Source organism: Apodemus sylvaticus, chromosome 18 (assembly GCF_947179515.1).
Source record: "Apodemus sylvaticus chromosome 18, mApoSyl1.1, whole genome shotgun sequence".
Classification (NCBI taxonomy): domain Eukaryota; kingdom Metazoa; phylum Chordata; class Mammalia; order Rodentia; family Muridae; genus Apodemus; species Apodemus sylvaticus.
The window spans coordinates 64,948,490-64,962,059 of record NC_067489.1 but is presented as its reverse complement, the minus strand read 5'-3'; the positions used below and the strand labels follow the sequence as shown (position 1 = coordinate 64,962,059).

The 13,570-nt window shown below is 37.8% G+C and overlaps 1 non-coding gene across 1 annotated transcript; it reads right to left on the bottom strand.

The window, feature by feature from the left end:
• Positions 1-12,845: 12,845 nt before the first annotated feature.
• LOC127669066 (U7 small nuclear RNA) lies at positions 12,846-12,909 on the bottom strand. The gene has a single exon (XR_007974275.1). It is a non-coding gene; the product is annotated as a U7 small nuclear RNA (small nuclear RNA).
• Positions 12,910-13,570: the final 661 nt, after the last annotated feature.

The window sequence follows — 13,570 nt, the reverse complement described above, 5'->3', positions numbered from 1 at the left end:
TTAAAAAAAGCCAGATTTCTCTCCTCCCCAATGCATTTAATTATTTTCATTCTTTCACCTTCCGTTTCTCACTCTGGTATTATTGAGGCAAGGTCTTACTATGTAGTTCAGGCCAGCCTTTAACTCACTTCTCATAACTTCTAGATTTATGGCATTGCAAGTGGCATCAACATGTCCAACCAAATCTTACAAAAGACATTGAAAGTATCAGGAATCAAAGAATTATTCTGTGCTCTATCCTATACTCATTCATTGGACTAGATGCTTTTTTGTTAATTCAGAGATGTTAAGCTCTGAGATAGCAATGTAAATATGTTTTGAGTTTAGAATTTTTTATTTTTATTATACATGAACATTTAATAATATTTTGGTATGCCCAAGGTATGTTCTTTTAAATTTTGGTTATTTGCTTTGTCTTATTTTGTATTTTAAAGATCTCTGACAGCTTTACATTGTTCATCAAAGGAATTCTCCCTTCATGAATCTGTGTTCCTAAGTCTTATATCAGCTCTTTCTCAAACTGTGCCACAAATAGACAGGAGTCTCAGCCAGATGTTGTGTGGTGCTGGTGTCCATGGATCATTCCTAGATGGGATTTGGTTTGAGTTCTTTCCTCTGTGTGCACTTCATCTGTCTCTCTTCAGACTCAAGCTTTATCATTTCCCAAGGTCTTCCTTGTAGTTCTGTTCTAGGGTCCTCTTTTCTGCTCTATTTTTGCACCTCTTTGTTTTCATAGCATTGCATCTTATGATCTTTCTGAAGTAAACAGCTGTTCTAGAGATGATCCTGAAGTCACCAGAGGTAGATGATTGTGGTTGGGGAATACTTGTGGTGACTGTTTGATGAAGTGTTATTTTCAAATGTTATTTGAAAAGGAGCAGTTCATATATGATTTCTTTCTGCTATGAGTTTTTTCTACTTTACTGAATGTGTTGGGGTTTTTTTATTACTGACAAAACTAGTCAAAGGAGAAACCGTGTTCCAGCTTGAAACTAATAGAGGAGAAAGTGGGGAAGAGGCTTGAACACATGGACACAAGGGAAATTTTTCCTTGTGCCCATGTCAAGAATCAACCAATGGGACTTCATAAAATTGTGAAGCTCCTGTAAGGCAAAGGATACTGTCAATAGGACAAATGGCAACCAACAGATTGGGAAAAGATCTTTACCAATTCTACATCCTATAGAGGGTTAATACACAATATATACAAAGACCTCAAGAAGCTAGATTCCAGACAATCAAATAACCCTACTAAAAATGAGGAACAGAGTGAAGCAATGCAAATTTTAAATATTTTAACGATTTTGCATCATTGCATGCAAAATATTGGATAATATTTTTACACTTTTCAAATCATTTTTATGATCTATAAACTATTACAAAGAACACAAAGATATTACATTGTTTAAAATTTGTAATATGTATCTATTCTTTTGTATCTATTCTTTTGTAATTATTCTTTTGTGTATCTATTCTTTTGTAATTACAGTTGAGGGGACACTGCTTAGTTCAGGTGGAGCAGATGCTATGAATATTGTTGTTAGGCAGGTCTTTCTACACAATAGATTTATGTGTTAACTGAAATAGTCTTAGAGATATTTCCCCTTCTATTCTCATATCTGAAGTTTGGCAAGCACATGCACGCACACCTGCATGTTACTGAATTTCAGTACATTGTTCTAATTGTAAAGATTGCTCAGTTCAATGTTACTGAAGTCCAGGATACAAGAATTCAAATGGACACTTGATTAAATGGGAACAGGCAATTTTCCTGTCTTTTGTTGCTCAACCAGAAAATTCTAAGCTCTCTTAAAATAAAACATTTGGACAAAGATGCCTGTTGCAATGAATACGCATGGTTCTGTTATGGTTTTATCAAGCGTATATTTCCACCTTCCATCTCTCTAAGGAAGCTTTTTAAATAATTTAATATATGGGGACAGAAAATCCAGGAAAGTACCTGTGTCCCTACCCCTAGCAGCAATTCTAGGACCCGAGGGCCTGCAGAGCCACCAACTTCCTTCAGACAGCCTTTATCTTTTCATTGTTCTATCTATCTATCTATCTATCTATCTATCTATCTATCTATCTATCTGTCTGTCTATCTATCTATCTATCTATCTATCTATCTATCTATCTATCTATCTCTACCTCTCTCTCAACTTATTGTCTCACATGATAAAGTTGAACCTAGGTGGGAGGCTACCCTGCATTTTACCAGAACATGAATGTAACATAGCAGAACAGGACAAGGTGATCCAATGGATCAAGTTAGAGTTGTCCTAGTTTTGTTTTGTAGCTCACTAGAACTTTATTTAGTAAGACCTTCCCAGTGGAAGGCACCCATGCCTTTCTGTTGGCTGCAAGATGCAGTCAAGAGCTCTGAGAATCTCCACTGACACTATTTCCTTGAACTGTAATGTTGGAGATTCCCCTTAACTTTCCAGGTACATTTGAAGACACAGCAGATGCTCTATGTTACTAGATTTTGATCCCTGTTTTTTTGTTGTTGCTGTTTGTTTGTTTTTTAAACTAAAATCCTAGACTCTGTCATGGGTTCCAAGTTCATCATTCCAAAGTACATATGCTCATCTTGGTTAAAGTCTATCTAAAATTTTTCATTTTGGTAACAGCATACTGAGTTCACTTGCTCAGCCCTTGATCCAAATCTGGCCACAATGTACTTTCACAAATGGCCAGGTCTGAAATAAATTGAGAACTATTGAATTTTGAATACTGTATACCTCAGAGTTTATATTGCTGCAACAAAACATCCTACCAAAAAGCAAGTTGGGGGGAAGAGGGCCTATTTGCTTTACACTTTTACATCACTGTTCATCATTGAAAGAAACTGGGACAGGAACTCAAACAAGGCAGGAACCTAATGGCAGGAAGGATACAGAGGCCATAGAAGTATGCTGCTTATTGGCTCGCTTTCCCTCCATTGCTTAGCCTGCTTTCTTAAAGAATCTAGGACCCCCAGTCCAGGGGTGGCACTACCTGCAGTGGGCTGGACCATCCCGCACTGATCACTAATTGAGAGAACACTTTACAGCTGGATCTCACGGAGGTGTTTCTTCAATTTGAAGGTCCTTCCTCTTTGATGACTCTAGCTTGTGCCAAGTTGACACACAACCAGCTAGTACTAATACTTATAACTGATTTAGGTAATTCCATAAGACAGAATGGTACTGAGGTATGAGACCCCTATACCTCATAAAACTCACAGTTCACTTTCATCTTTCTCACTGCTGTTGGGAATGTAAGATGGTACAACCACTCTGGAAATCAGTCTGGCTGTTCCTCAGAAAACTAGGCATGACATTTCTGGAGGACCCTGCTATTACCACTCCTAGGCATATACTCAGAGGATTCCCTGGCATGCAATAAGGAGATATGCTCCACTATGTTCATAGCAGCCTTATTTGTAATATCTAGAAGCTGGAGAGTACCCAGATGTCCCTCAGTGGAGGAATAGATACAGAAAATGTGGTATATTTACACAATGGAATACTACTCAGCAATTAAAAGCAATGAATTTATGAAGTTCTTGAATTTCATAAATTTCTTGAATTTATGAAGGCAAATGGTTGAAACTGTAAAATATCAACCTAAGTGAGGTAAACCAATCACAAAAGAACACACATGGAATGCAGTCACTGATAAGTGGATATTAGCCCAGAAGCCCTGAATACCCAAGACACAATTCATATATAAAATGATTCCCAAGAAGAAGGAAGAAGAGGTCCCTGGTCCTGGAAAGGCTTGATCCAGCATTGTAGGGGAGTACCAGAACAGAGAAGAAGGAGGGGCTTGATTGGAGAATGGGAAGAGGGACAAAGGTTTATGGAACTTATGGGGAGGGGAGAACCAGGAAAGGGCAAATCATTTGCGAGGTAAACAAAGAATATAGAAAATTTTAAAAAAGAAATATTTTTTATGCCTTTCTACTCTACTGAGATGCCTGGCACTAGAATTAGAATTTGGCCTGTCTGCTCCAGAGTCAAGCATGATGACTGAAAAGTATCTTCTAAAGTATCTGCCTTGGGTCCAGCTAGCCACCTGAATCTGTGACAGAGATAAGGAGAAGAAAACAGAAAAGCCCAGGAAAAGACACCTAGTTCTTGAGGACGACTAACAAGTAGACATCTTGTAACCCCATTGAGGTATAAGAACAACGTGCTTAACTCCGAATTCTTCTGCTTTTCTTTAGTTTTGTTTACTAAGTTTAGAGCTTACATTGAAACTTTAATCTTCTGAATTTTAAGATCTGTAAGTCCATTGAGTGTGATTTAACAAGAATGTACATATAATCTTAATTTCTATAACATATCATGTATGTTAGTTGGATTAAACTTGTTTAGGGAAAGGGTGTGTGCCTGATAGGCCTGCCTTGAACTGCCATGTGAATGTGACATACTACCTTCTTTACTGATGAGCAAAGCTCACCTTGGAGTAAATTTCAACCATGTGGCTCCTGGCACCTTGGCTGATGACCTCATCAGAATGAAAGCATGCTCTGTGATCCATCTTAGAGAAGATGACTATGTGTTATTCTTCTACTTATTAATATAAGGTTAGGGCCCCTCCAATTATCTACTTAGAAGAGAAATATCCAGGGCCTAAAGGCCTTCTAGATGGCTAAAGGCCCAAGGAAGAACACAAACAACAAAAGCTGGGGCAATATGACACCATCAGAACACAGCTATCCTACTACAGCAAGTCCTAGATATCCTAACAGAACTGAGGCACAAGAAAATGACTGTAAGTCCAATCTTATAAAGACCTTTAAAGAGGAAATGAATAAATCCCTTATAGAAATACAAGAAAAGTCAATTAAACAGGTGAAGGAACTAAATAAAACTGTTTAAGACCTGAAAATGGATATAGAAGAAATAGAAAAAATCCGATAAAGGAAATTTTGGAGATGAAAAACGGAAGGAAGAGAACAGGAATTACAGACACAAACATCATCCACAGAATACAAGAGATGGAAGAAAGAATCTTAGGCATAGAAGGTACAATAGAATAAAACGATACAAAGAAAATATTAAATCTAGAAAATTCCTGACATGAAAATGTAGGAAATTCATAAAAAACAAAAAGATCTAACCCAAGAATAATAAGAATAATTAGAAGAGTGGCAACTTCAAGGACCAAAAATATATTCAACAAAATTACAGAAGAAACCTTTCCCAACCTAAAGAAAGAGATTATATAAACATACAAGAAGCTTATAGAACATCAATTAAACTGGACAAGAAAAGAAAATCCTACTGAGACATCATAAGCAGGACACAAAATCTACAGAACAAAGAATATTAAAGGTGGCAAGGGAAAATAGTCATGTAATATAAAAAGGAAGACTTATCAGAATTATATCCAACTTTTCAACAGAGAAGGATTAACTGTAAAATATAAAAGGTAGCAATTTGTTGTAAGCTGTTAAAGATTATATATACAAGTCAATGGTCAGTCATGTTAAGTACACATATAATTTATACATAGCAATAAGCTTGCAGAGAGAGACCAGCTTTTATTTCTCATGACATAGTCTTCTGTTATCTTCCATCATATAGTATCCTGAATGTGTTGTAAAAATTAAACTGAATTCAAATAAGGTAAAACAAGCTTAAAGTAAACTTAAAGTCTGTTTGATGCAAAGTAATATTGAAAAGCAGGTATATAAAAAATTAATTGAAAATATTGAATGCTTGAATAAAATGCAATAAATTCAAAATACATTTACATGACAGGAAAACTCAAGCCCAAGCAGTGTTCTAGGATGGAGTACAAGGGAAAATAGCCAGGTAATATAAAAAGGCAGACTTATCAGAATTACACCCAACATCTCAACAGGGACTCTTCAAAGATACACCTGGGCCTCTGAAGAAGGAAATGGAAGAAGACCTCAAAAAATGGGAAAACCTCCCATGCTCATGGATCGGTAGAATTAATATAGTTAAAATGGCCATTTTGCCAAAAGTAATATACAGATTCAATGCAATACCCATCAAAATCCCAACTCAATTCTTCACAGAGTTAGAAAGAGCAATTATCAAATTCATCTGGAATAACAAAAAACCCAGGATAGCTAAAACTATTCTCAGCAACAAAAGAAATTCTGGGGGAATCAGTATCCCTGACCTCAAGCAATACTACAGAGCAATAGTGTTAAAAACTGCATGGTATTGGTACAGTGACAGGCAGGAGGATCAATGGAACAGGATTGAAGATCCAGAAATGAACCCACACACCTATGGCCACTTGATCCTCGACAAAGAGGCTGAAAACATCCAATGGAAAAAAGATAGCCTTTTCAACAAATGGTGCTGATTCAACTGGAGGTCAGCATGCAGAAGAATGCGAATTGATCCATTCTTGTCTCCTTGTACTAAGCTCAAATCCAAATGGATCAAGGACCTCCGCATAAAGCCAGACACTCTCAAGCTAATAGAAAAGAAACTGGGGAAGACCCTTGAGGACATCGGTACAGGGAGAAAGTTTCTGAACAGAACACTAATAGCGTATGCTATAAGAGCAAGAATTGACAAATGGGACCTCATAAAATTACAGAGTTTCTGTAAGGCAAAGGACACCAAAAGGACAAATCGGCAGCCAACAAATTGGGAAAAGATCTTCACCAATCCTACATCACATAGAGGGCTAATATCCAATATATATAAAGAACTCAAGAAGTTAGACTCCAGAAAAGCAAACAACCCTATTAAAAAATGGGGTACAGAGTTAAACAAAGAATTCTCACCTGAAGAACTTCGGATGGCGGAGAAGCATCTTAAAAAATGCTCAACTTCATTAGTCATTAGGGAAATGCAAATCAAAGCAACCCTGAGATTTCACCTTACACCAGTCAGAATGGCTAAGATTAAAAATTCAGGAGACAGCAGGTGTTGGAGAGGGTGTGGAGAAAGAGGAACACTCCTCCACTGCTGGTGGGGTTGCAAATTGGTACAACCACTCTGGAAATCAGTCTGGCGGTTCCTCCGAAAACTGGGCACTTCACTTCCAGAAGATCCTGCTATACCACTCCTGGGTATATACCCAGAGGATTCCCCACCATGTAATAAGGATACATGCTCTACTATGTTCATAGCAGCCCTATTTATAATTGCCAGATGCTGGAAAGAACCCAGGTATCCCTCAACAGAAGAGTGGATGCAAAAAATGTGGTATATCTACACAATGGAGTACTATTCAGCCATTAGAAACAATGAATTTATGAAATTCTTAGGCAAATGGATGGAGCTAGAGAACATCATACTAAGTGAGGTAACCCAGACTCAAAAGGTGAATTATGGTATGCACTCACTAATAAGTGCATATTAACCTAGAAACCTGGAATACCCAAAACATAATCCACGCATCAAATGAGGTACAAGAAGAATGGAAGAGTGGCCCCTTGTTCTGGAAAGACTCAGTGAAGCAGTATTCAGCAAAACCAGAATGGGGAAGTGGGAAGGGGTGGGTGGGAGGACAGGGGGGGGAGAAGGGGGCTTACGGGACTTTCGGGGAGTGGGGGGGGGCTAGGAAAGGGGAAATCATTTGAAATGTAAATAAAAAATATATCGAATATAAAAAACAAAAACAAAAACAAAAAAACCCTACAGGTGCCAACCTAGACAAGCACTTAATCAGCATAGATGGAGAAAACAAGGTATTTCAAGAGATAACCAAATAGAAACAATATCTACCCACAAATCCAGCTCTACTGAAAACAACAAAATGAAAGTCCAATTCACGGAGAATAACTACATCCAAGAAAAACACAGAAAACAAGTAATTCCATAACAGAAAAAACAAGGAAAGCACATGTATGTGCCTGGGCTGCATGCATGTGCATGTACACACGCACACCACCACCACTACCACTATCAACAAAACAACAGGAATTAACAATTACTGGTCATAAATATCTCTCAACATCAATGGGCTCAATTCCCCAATAAAAAGACATAGGTTAACAGAATGGATCTGAAAACAGAGCCCATCATTGTGCTGCATACAAGAAATGCATCTCAGAGTAAAGGGCTAGAAAAAAAATTCTAAACAAATGGACCCAAGAGGCAAGTTGGAGTAGCAATTCTATTATCGAAAAAAATAAACTTTTAACCAAAATTAATCAGAAGAGACAGGGAAGGACACTTCATCCTTATCAAAAGAAAAAAAGCTACTAAGATGATATCTCAATTCTGAACATCTATGTCCCAAACAAAGGGACCCCTCATGGAAACTGAACAATTCTCTACTCAGTGATCTCTGGATCAGGGAATAAATCATGGAAGAAATTAAAGACTTTCTAGAATTCAATGAAAATGAAGGCACAGCATACCCAAATTTATGGGATACAATGACAAGAATGCTAAAAGTTCATAGCACTAAGTGGCCCAATAAAGAAATTAGAAAGTTCTCATCTCATACCAGGAACTGTAAAGTAAATTTGAAAGTTCTAGAAGAAAAAAGGAAGCAAATACACCAAAGAGATGTAGAAGGCAGGAAATACTCAAAATCAGGTCTGAAATCAATCAATTAGAAACAACAACAACAACAACAACAAAATACAAAGACCCAAGAAGATTTCTTTGAGAAAATCAACAAGATAGACAAACCCTTAGCCAAACTAACTAAAAGACAGACAGTATCCAAATAAACAAAATCAGAAATGAAAAGGGAAGTATAACAACAGACAATGAGGAATTTCAAAGAATCATTAGATCTTACTCAAAACCCAGTACTCCTCTCTAAACTGGAAAATGTTAACAAAGTGGATGCCTTTCAAGGCAGCCTGCTTACCAAAGTTAAGTCAAGATCAAGTTAACTGTTTAAACAGCCCTATAATCCCTAAGTAAATAGAAGTAATCATTAAAAATCCTCCCAAGGAATTTTTAACCCTATAGGAAGAACAACAATATCAGCCAAACAGACTCCCTCCCCCAGCTAAGGGACTCCCAAGGACTAAGTCACCAACCTAGGAGTACAAATGGCTCCAACTGCATATGTAGCAGAGGACAGTCATGTCAGGCATCAATGGGAGGAGAGGTCCTTAGTACTATGTAGGTTCGATAGATGCCACAGTGTAGGGGAATCAAGGCAGGGAGGCAAGAGTGAGTGGGTAGGTAGAGGAACATCCTCATAGAAGCAGGGAGAGGGAGGATGGGATAGGGGGTTTCTAGGAGAGGGAGCAAAACTGGGTAAGGGGATAACACTTGAAATGTAAATGAATTTAAAAAATTAAAACTAAAAAAAAATTCCTTTAAGCAATAAAAGCCCAAGGCCGGATGGTTTTAGCACAGAATTCTACCAGACTTTCAAAAAAGAGAATAAAACCAATAGTACTCAAACTATTCCACAAAGTAAAAACAGTGAAACACTGCCAAACTCGTTCTGTGAAGTTGTAGTCACCCTAAAACCTAAGCCACAAAGACTGAACATAGAAATGGAATTTCAATTCAGTTTTCTCTTATGAACATTGATCCAAAAATACTCAATAAATGACTTGAAAACCAAATTGAGGAACCTATCAAAAACATCATCCACCATGATCAAGTAGTCTTTATCTCAGGGAGTCAGGGATAGTCCAATATATGAACATCTATCAATATAACCCTCTGTATAAACAAACTGAAAGGAAAAAAATCACATGATCATCTCATTCGATGCTGTAAAAGCCTCTGACAAAAATCAACACCTCTTGATGTTAAAAGCCTTGAAGAGATCAAGGATACAAGGTACAAACCTAACCATAATAAAAGCAACGTGTAGCAAGTCAATGACCAACATCAAATTAAATGGAGAGAAACAGCAATTCCACTGAAATCTGGGAAAAGACAAAGCTGTCATTGATCTTCTCCCTATCTATTCAATATATTTCTTAAAGTTCTAGCTAGAGGAGTTAAACAAGCAAAGGAGATCAAGAGGATACAAACTGAAAAAGAAGTCAAAATATTGTTATTCTTGTATGATATGATACTATACATGAGTGACCACAAAAATTTTACCAGAGAACTCCTACAACTGATACATACTTCCAATAACATGGCTGGATACAAAATTAACTGAAATAAATCAGTAGCCCTCTTTTATACAATTGATAATCCAGCTGAGAGAGAAATTAGGGAAACAACATTTACAATCACCATGAATCATATAAAATATCATGGTGTAACTCTAACCAAGCAAGTGAAAGATATGTATAATAAGAACTTCAAATCACTGAAGAAAGTAATTGAGGATGATATCAAAAGATGGATAGATTTCCCATGCTCATGGATTGGTAGTATTTAAATAGTGAAAATGCCCAATTTACCAAAAGCAATCTACAGGTTCGATGCAATTCCAATCAAAATTCCAACACAATTCTTTACAGACCTTGAAAGAGTAATTGTCAGCTTCAATGGAAAAAAAAAAACCTACCTAGGATATCTAAAACAATCCTAAACAATAAACAGAATTTCTGGAGGAATCACCATCTCTGACCACAAACTACAGAGCAATAGTAATAAAAAGTTCCTGGTATTGGTATAGGAACAGACAAATTGATTAATGGAATAGAATGTAAGACCCTGAAATAAACCCACACACCTGTGGACACTTGATGGTTTACAAAGAAGGCAAAATCATAAAGTGGAAAAGAGAAAGCATCTTCAACAAATGGTGCTAGCTTAACTGGAGGTCTACACGTAGAAGAACGCAAATAGGTCCGTGTCTGTCACACTGCACAAAACTCAAGTCCAAGTGGATCAAAGATCCCAATGTAAAGCCCGATATACCAGATCAAATAGAACAGAAAGTGTCAAGTAGGTACAGGACTATTTGGTAGAGACAACTTCTATAAGGGAATGCCAATGGCTCAGTTGATAAGTGTGTCTGAATGTGAGAAGTAATAGCTGTGGCCCCATCGATCTCTCCCCTTCTTTGTGATGAGAATTATCAGACCAACTTGGGAAAGAATTCAGAATCTTCATAATTCCCTTACTTAAGATACCCTAAGGGCCTTTTTAGCCCCACACCCTCTTTACAGCCTCCCACTCCTGCCTGGAGTCAAAGGTAGACTGAATTATGTTCTCCATCCATGGGACATTCTTGAGAAAGAATTCTCACAGAACATGTTAACTGATAACCACCTAACCTCTGGAAAATCCCAGGCAGATCTAAAGATCAATAGTCAATAGATGTTAGCTAGTGGGTTTAAACTGCACCTTGACTGATATAACCTGTGCCTCTAAAAACTATAAAAACTGCCTGTAATATCCCTTCAGGGTTCCCTCTCCTTTGTGGGTGGGACTACTCTGACTAGTTGGTTCATTAAATTTCTTGCCTTTTGTATTGATTGCTGCCTTAGTGTCTCCTTGAGAGGGGGTCTTCTCGAGCAAGGCTCTTTGGGTCTTACAAAGGAAACTGAAAAGTTTCTGTAAGGCAAAAAAAAAATGCTGTCAATAGGACAAAATGACAGCCTACAGACTAGAAAAGGATATTTACCATTCCTACATTTAACAGAGGAATCATATATATATATATAACTCAAAATGTTAGACACCAACAACCCAAATACCTTGATGAAAAAATGGAGTATAGACCTAAACAGTGAATTCCCAGGAGAGGAATCTCAAATGCCCGAGAAGCACTTATGTTCAAAATCTTTACTTATCAGGGAAATTCAAATCAAAGCAACCCTGAGATTCCATCTTACAGAATGAAATCACACTCAAATGATAGCATGCCAATGACCAGCCTGGGGTTGGAGAGGTGTTGTGAGGAAGGGATATTTGAGAATGGCGAGTCAAATGACTCCAAGTAAAATAATGGATCTAAGCTCGCAGCCTATGTTCTTCTGCGATGGTTTTCCAGGCTGCCCTCTCTTTTCTGCCCTAGACAGCTTTTTCTTGCTAGTCTAAATATTCTCTCATTGAGACAACCAACTTTCTACTCAAGATAATGCTAGGATTGGGGAATTGCTGAAGGAAGACCCCAGACTCAAATAGTATGCAAGAAAAGAGAGTGTTTATTTTGCAGAAACAGCCAACCTGCTGAGATCACCACTGCATCAAAATGGTGATGACCTCAGACAGGCCTTCTTATAGGGAACTGGGGGAATTCTGTAGAAGGATTCGATAATGTCTAATGTGATTGGTAGGGGCCAAAGTGCTGACATTAATACAATTTTGATTGGCTGCTATGTTAGGGTTAGGCAATCTAAAACCTCATTGGTGGGTGCCAGGATGATGCAGTTGGATGCTCCAGGTGGATGGCATCCCTGTATCATGAATGATTAACTACCAGATGGACGGCTCAGCAGAGATGGCCTATCCTGAGATAAAATATCTCCCATTTATGTGGGTTGCTTCAGGTTGTTCCTCGGGATGTTGATTTTACTGTCTCGTTCCTGAACTTTGGGGTCTTCTCCTGAACAGATAGCTTATGGCCTAATTTCACACTCTGTTCCTAGAGCATATGACCTATATCCTAGTTTCATAGTCTGCTCCCAGCAAGGATGACCTATAGTCTAGTTTCTGTGTGGAGACAAATATGGAATGAATAGACCCCCTTCAACAACTCTCTATGCTAGTAAAAATTCAAAAAGCTCTCTGAATAGCTCTTGAGTTTTCTGACCAAAGTCAGAAAAACTGCTATTAAAATAATTCTTGGATCTTCAGACCAAGTCAAAAATCTTGCTAGAAAAATTCTAAAAGTAATTATTGGTTTTCAGTTCAAAACAAGAAAGCCAGAAAAAAAAGTCTAAAAGAGCTGTGTTCACTCTTTAGACAGCCTTCTCTGGACAGCTGCTTGAAAACATTCTAAAAGAGCTGTGTCAGCTATCTGAGTAGTTCTTGGGATTTCAAACCTTGGTCAGAAATCCTGTTAGAAAAAATTCTAAAAGAGCTATGAAAAATTCTAAAAGAGTTCACCGTCTGTGGATTTTCTGACTAAAATCATAAATCCTGTTTAAAAAAAAATCTTAAAGAACTGTGTTAGATCTCAAGAGATCTCTTGCTTCAAAAAACTTCAAAAAGGGAACTGCAATTTTTCTCTGCTAGCTCATCTCAGGCAGACCAAAAGACCAGATTTATATTTTACACATCAATCCAGTTGTTTACTCCAGGTTCTGTTTTGATTATCTTAGGAACCAGCATCCCAAGACCCTAGCTCCTTGGTTCTTAGGTGACAGCAAAAGAATTTAGAGATCTGCCTGCCTCTGTTAAGCACTGGTTATAAACTAGCTGGGTGGGACATATCCTGAAATTACCATTTCTACCACACTCCTCAGCTTCGGGTGTCCACACCCTACTAAGCCCCACTCTTCAATGACCCTTCTGGGACAAACTTTAGATTCAAAAGTCCCTCTTCTCCCATATTCAGGTAGTCCTTCCCACTGTGTCTCTAAGGTCACAGCCCTCAGCTAACTTACAGAGATCAAAGACCAAGGACAATTTAGTTAAGGTCTCTTTTAGGGTTCTGTTCATTCTCTCTACCTGCCCTGAGCTCTGAGGACAATATGCATAATGGAGCATCCAATTAGTCCTCAATACCTCTGCCAATCCCTGACTTACCTTAG